Source organism: Pseudophryne corroboree, chromosome 1 (genome assembly GCF_028390025.1).
Source record: "Pseudophryne corroboree isolate aPseCor3 chromosome 1, aPseCor3.hap2, whole genome shotgun sequence".
NCBI classification, from domain to species: Eukaryota; Metazoa; Chordata; class Amphibia; order Anura; family Myobatrachidae; genus Pseudophryne; species Pseudophryne corroboree.
In genome coordinates this window covers 1,030,443,269-1,030,449,837 of record NC_086444.1, presented here as the reverse complement: position 1 = coordinate 1,030,449,837, position 6,569 = coordinate 1,030,443,269, and the positions used below count along the sequence as shown (strand labels likewise).

The 6,569-nt window shown below is 39.7% G+C and overlaps 2 pseudogenes; both read right to left on the bottom strand.

Moving 5' to 3' along the window:
• On the bottom strand, nucleotides 1-119 carry LOC134945113 (5S ribosomal RNA; annotated as a pseudogene).
• A 5,875-nt stretch (nucleotides 120-5,994) lies between these two features.
• On the bottom strand, nucleotides 5,995-6,115 carry LOC134933891 (5S ribosomal RNA; annotated as a pseudogene).
• Between the last annotated feature and the right edge of the window lie 454 nt (nucleotides 6,116-6,569).

Here is a 6,569-nt window from a genome sequence, read left to right as displayed (position 1 = left end):
AAGTTACAGCACCCAATCTTCCATGATGGTTCCCCATCTATGTACTAGTTGGGCCCAACACTGCTTGGCTTCCAAGATCGAACGGAATTGGGCATCTCCAGTGTGGTATGGCTGTAGTATTGGCGTGGTATTTGGAGGTATCGTAATAACAACGTGGTCAAGGTAGTAACTAAAGGTAGAGGTGAACATAAGTGGCCAAAGGCGGAAAAAGATAATATTAAGAGTAACTGTTGGCTTACGTTATAGGAAGGGGGCTATTTCATAGCCTTCATTGAAGCCATCTGGATGCATGGTATTAAGTTCAAAAATCCAGAACATTTCTCTCTTCGATAGACGGTTGGAAAGATCACCGCCTCTCTCGCCCAATGAAACTAGTTCAATACCCTTAAAGGTTAGTTCATCAGGATCCGAGTTGTGGCAAACATGGAAGTGTTTTGATACTGCATGTGTTAATACTTTGTTCTTTATGTTTCTTATGTGTTCTTGTATCCGGATTTTTAAGGGTCTTTTCGTTTTCCCTACATATTTCATCCCGCATGAGCACTCAAGCATATAGACTACTGACATTGTGTTACAGTTGATAAATTGTTTTATCTTGTGTTCTTTTAATCCATCAGTGTTCTTAAAAGTTTTCCTGTTGGGGTGTACGTAGCGGCATATATTACAGCGGCCGCATTTAAAACACCCAACGCATTTTGGCATGCTTGATCTTGCTTTCGGGTTCCTCAGCATGCTTGGTGCCACCAAGTCCTTGAGATTTTGCGATTTCTTAAATACCACTACAGGGTCCTTGGGGAGATAGTCCTTTAAGATGGGATCCATGAGGAGGATATTCCAGTGTCTCTTAAGCGTTTGTTTAATAATTTTTTCATGCCTATTGTATGTAGTGATAAAGCGCACTGTGTCCTCTCTTTTTCCTTCTTTTACTTTGTATTTGAGGAGTTGTTCTCTCTCCAAATTCTTGGCCTTCGAATTTGCTTCCTCTAGAAGGTGGTTGGGGTAGCCTTTTTCTTTAAATCTTTCCGTATATATCTGTAGTTGTTGATCTCGATCCTTAGTATTCTTACAGTTCCGAGTAATTCTATTGAACTGTGAAAATGGAATGTTGTTCTTCCATTGTTGGCTGTGATTACTTCGGTAGTGTACATAGCTGTTCATATCTACTTCTTTCACGTAGTTTTTAGTGATTACTTCATTATCTGTGTGTGTCAGAACCAAGTCTAGGAATTCTATTTCCTCAGTGCTAGTTTTCGCAGTGAATTGGAGATTCATTGGGTTGGTAGATAAATAAGTAAAAAATTCTTTAAAACTTCCGTCATCACCGTCCCATACAAGTAAAATATCATCTATATAGCGTTTATAAAATGCAATATTCTGTTGGAATGGATGATTCTTAAAAATATATTCATTTTCCCAGTTCCCCATAAAAAGATTAACAAAGCTGGGCGCGAAAATAGTCCCCATAGCGGTTCCACAGATTTGTAAAAAGTATGTGTCTAAAAATTTAAAATAGTTTCTTTTCAAGATAAAATTCATAAGTTCACATAAAAAGATTCTATGTTCCTCCGTAATCTCGGCATCTTTCTTTAGGAATTCATTGCAAGCCTCTACACCCTTGTCGTGTTCTATGCAGGTGTAGAGGGATTGGACATCTATGGTGATCCATCGGTAGGTGTCTCTCCACTCAAAAGAATCCATCAGGTTGAGAACAGATGTTGTATCTTTCAAGTATGCTGGTAGATTTTCCACATGTTTTCTTAGAAAAATATCCACATATTCGGACAGATGTGATGTTAGAGAGTCTATCCCGGCCACAATTGGTCTCCCAGGGGGATTCGTCAGGGATTTGTGCACCTTTGGCAGGAAATAGAATATGGGGGTTGTGGGGTTGGAGTTGAGCAGATATTGATATTCTTCTTTCGTTAGAATCTCACGTCTGAATGCTCTTAAAAGTATGGTTCTTAGTTCCTCAATAAAACCATCCTTAGGGTCTCCTGGGAGTGGGGTATATGAAGTCCTATCCCCCAGAAGTCTATTTGCTTCTGTAACGTATGCCTCCCGGTCCATAATAACCAACCCCCCCCCTTTGTCAGCAGATTTTATGACAATGTCTTTGTTATCCTGGAGTTCTTTAATGGCTTTGGTTTCTCTATTTGTAAGGTTCTTCTCTTTTATAGTCTCCATTTCAGCTTCACATAAATCTTTTTTAACTAGATCATAAAAGATGCCCACATTGTGACCCTTGGATTCTAATGGGTAAAACTTTGAGGTGGGTTTCAGTCCTGATTTGGATTGGTCGTAGTTTTGAATGACCGCATTTTCCTTTTTTTAAAAATGTCTCTTCAATGTTAACTTTCTTACGAATTTGTTTAAATCTATGAAAACTTCGAATTTATTCATACCTCTCGTTGGTGCATATGAGAGTCCTTTATTCAGTAGTGAACTTTCATATTCTGTTAATGTGTGGCTTGATAGATTAAATATACCTTTAGTTGGCGGATGTCCTAATGGAGTTGTCTTCTTTTGCTGTTGTATGAGTTTGTTCCTCCTGCCCCCTCGGCATCCTCTTCGTCTGCTAGTCTTCTTTTCCGGGGTGTTGTGCTCACGGTTTGTTCTTTTGGATAGTTTTTTGTCATAGTTTTGAATCTTGCATTCTTGCCTGGTGATAAAAAATCCTCCTCGTTAGCCGAGTTGATTCTTTGTAGTGTAGAAAACCTGTTAGTAGTCTGTACAGGCTGTCTTCTCTGCATGGGATTTCTTACATTTTCCATTCCTCTTTTTGGTACCGTCTGCCAGTATTCCCTTTTATTTCTTTGGTTAGTATTGTCATTTCCATCAAATCTGCTCCAGTTCTTAATTCTATTATTCTCATAGTCTTGCTTGTCCCGTATAAATTTCTTTCCTTTGTTCCTTATGACCTCATCTTCAACTTGCTCTAGTTTCCTATTCAGTACTTTTTCATTGATCTTAAAATCCTCTTTGTCCTTAAATACTTCCAATTTTGTTTCAATTTCTTTTATTTCTGTATCCAGGGTGGAGATAATACGTTTCTTTTCTGTCACTAAAATTTTCATTAGTTTTATAGAACAGCTGTGGAGTGCGTTGTCCCATTCTTTCATGAATTCGGGATTCTCTGTTCCAAACGTTGGTTGTTTGGTAATTCTGAGACCCCTAGGAATTCTGTCCACGCTTATATAATGTTCCAACCCTTTTACGTCCCACCATGCCTTTACTTCTTTAATTAGTAGTCTTTCCATACTCCAAAAGATATCATCAAGTGTGTCTATATTGGGCACACTTTCAATGGTGTTGGTTTCATTAAAGATTTTATGGCATGCATTGTTTCTTTTATTGGTGCGTTCCCCGGTTCTGAACATACTGTATGTGTGGTATCGACTTCTGAAAGGCAGCCGTGAACAAAAGATTACCGCAATGGTAGATAGGTTGGGGAATGCTTATCGGCGCTTGACTGCGATACCAATTTATACTAGAATGTAGTCCAGGTTTGTTTATAAATATAAAGTCTCCTTTTTTAGACACTCCCTTAGTATTACTTGGGCGTCAGCTACACCTTAAAAGAAAGAAGCATTGGTAAGGTGCTTCATGTACAATGTGAATAGAGAAAGGAAATAAGGTGATTTTAAAGCGACCTGTGGTGTCCGATATTAATAGGAGATCCAGTATTTAAAAGAAAAATGTTTTTTATTTACTATATCTGATAGGCACCAATAAAACAGAGATAAAAATTGGCTCTAAGATAAAAGAGCCCCGTGTATTGCTAAAATTGTGTATAAGACATAAGTTTAGTATATAAAAGTAATACAAACTCAAAAATTAGACAAGAGGAAAATACGTCCTAAAATTATAAAATTGGACATAAGATCAGCATAAAAAGTATAAAAATAGGATTCTTAGCTTTTTGAGAGGGTATATCTCGTAGCACCCAACGCGTTTCGTCCTATCTGGACTTCATCAAGGGGTGACAAACATCTGGGACAGTTCGGCTATATATACCTGTATTGACAAGGAAGTGATAGCTACATCACTTCCTGTCAATTAACAGGTATCAAATTTCAAGAATTGATTTAGATAGTAAAAACCTGAAAAAAGACTTCTAAAAGCATAATATCACCAGGATTCATAAAACCGCTATTTCAATAACTCAGTTTGTACATTTAAAGTGCTTAAAAACGTCTTTTTCTTTCAGAGTCCCGGACTTCCGGTCCGGATCGCGGGTGACGTCACGTCCGCCCCGCTTCCGGTATCCGGCAAACTTCACTGCGCATGTGTGACGGACAGTCCGTGCCCGACATTCATTGCGCATGCGCCTGTTCTTCATTCTGGTAGCAGAGACTGGTGAGCGTCTGTGTGCTATATAAAAACAATGTAAGAACAGATAGTATGAGTGCAAATAACAAGGTAAAAGCTTTTTTTGTTTTTGATATGAATATATATGGAAAGTCCCGTGGAACTACAAGTTCCGGGTAAAACTCTTTTGGTTTTTTAAAGTGATTCTTGTCATACAGCACTGACGTCAGCAGTGGGATTACCTGTGTTCCAATTGAAATCCAAAGCACAAGGTACAGTATGCAGAGTTTACTCAGCAGTCCAATATGAGGTTGCAGTGAATAATAGCCAGGAATGCCAGCAGGCACAGGTGAGCTCCACAGTTAAAGTAAATGCACAAACAAAGGGCAAATACTATAATATTATCACACAGTCACTTAGCTGAGAGAGTCTTTAGGTACATGACAAGGCAAGGCAGGGTAGAGTATTGTTCAGGGACCGGCTGACAAGGCTTCCAAACTACACTCTGAGAACTAAACACTAATCAGTCACTCTGGAGCTATCACCGAACTTTTAAAAAACCAAAAGAGTTTTACCCGGAACATTTTCTGGACGCCAGCGGGAATTTTGTGAAGAATGAAGCGTTCATGCCGTTCTCAGCTGACCAGGCCTACTGACGAAGTCGAATGACGAAACGCGTATGGGCGTGGTCTGACGTTTGGATTTGGAATTAAGAATATTCCGTTCGCACGGTGGGGTAAATTATATGCCGGTTATACGAGCGGTGGTTTGACCGCCTTTTATGGTACGGGTTTTACTTGTCACCAATTTGGACTTTTTAAATAAAATTCCTGTACTCTTTTAATGCACTATTGGCGCTCCCTGCTTCTTCAATTTTTTGGCATATATATATATATATATATATATATATATATATATAAGTCCAGGGAGGTGAAATACCACTCACAAATAAAAGTTTCACGGCAATGGTGCAAGGTCCAGAAAAAGTATATAATCGCACTCACTTTATGGAAGAAGCGCAAAGACCAGCTCTCACGTTTAGTAGGATGTTTATTCCAAAAACATCAGTTCGCTATTCAAACAGTATCCATAAGCAGCAGCAGCGCCCGACAGCCATTTCAACCACCTTCTAGTGGTTTTCCTTAGGGGCTAATGAGATCTAGCTCTCAGTGTCTCATTATAGGCAAAAAAAGTGCCAAATGTGCACAAACGCTTCCCATGCTGTCAGTGTGTATCTGGACTACTAGCAAGCCCATTGGCTGTTTCACTGCAGCTGTGTGGGCGGAGTAAGGAATGTAAACAGAGCCGCCCCCGATGATCACGGAGCCTGCTGAGCGTTGAACCAAACACAGAGTGCAGTAGATAGAAAGCGATGTGTGAGGGAAATAATTGGTAGTGATGAATATAAAAGTGAAATACAAAAAAAATTAAACACATAAAAAAAGAGAAGCATATAAAAAAGAGAAACACATGAAAAACGGAGCTCCAAGAGAAAGCAGCCAGTGTATAATAGCTTAAACCGCAGAAGGAGCACAGTGCACGCAAACACTGTCCCTGATATGTCCAACAAGTCAATGGATATAAAGCAATGAGAGAACAACACCAAAGCATAACATAGCAATGTAAAACACTATTGTTGCTGAAAAAGTTCAGCAGTATCAGGTTACATCACCCATGAAAAACAAAGCATTACAGCACCTGGTATTCCCAGGGGGTCTCCCATCCAGGTACTGGTCATGCCCAACACTGCTTAGCTTCCTAGATTAGATGGAATTTTGGGCATTTCCAGTGTGGTATGGCTGTATTGAAGTCACATTCAAAGGGGAGCCAAATGACCAAAATCCGAAATATTACAGCAGAAGTAAGCACACTGAGGTGCCCAAATCGACAAAAGTGTCTGAGTGCATAGCAAATATGTAAGCCCCTCATGGGCCACAAAGCATATTATAGCACCTTGTATTCCCAGGGGGTCTCCCATCCTGGTACTGGCCAGGCCCAACACTGCTTAGCTCCCAGGAGTATTCCTGGGCATTTCAATTGTGTTATGGCTATTGCTGTCATATCCATTGGACAGTTGGATGCATGGTAGTGAAACAATCACAACAATAGTAAGCACACATCGGTGCCCATTCAGTCAAAAGGACACATGGCGGTGTTAGAGTCAACAAATATAGCCCATCAATAACCACAGTGTACATAAAAATTAAAATCTGTCGCTCACAGAGCAGAGGTGACACACGGCGGTGTCAACATGATCTTAG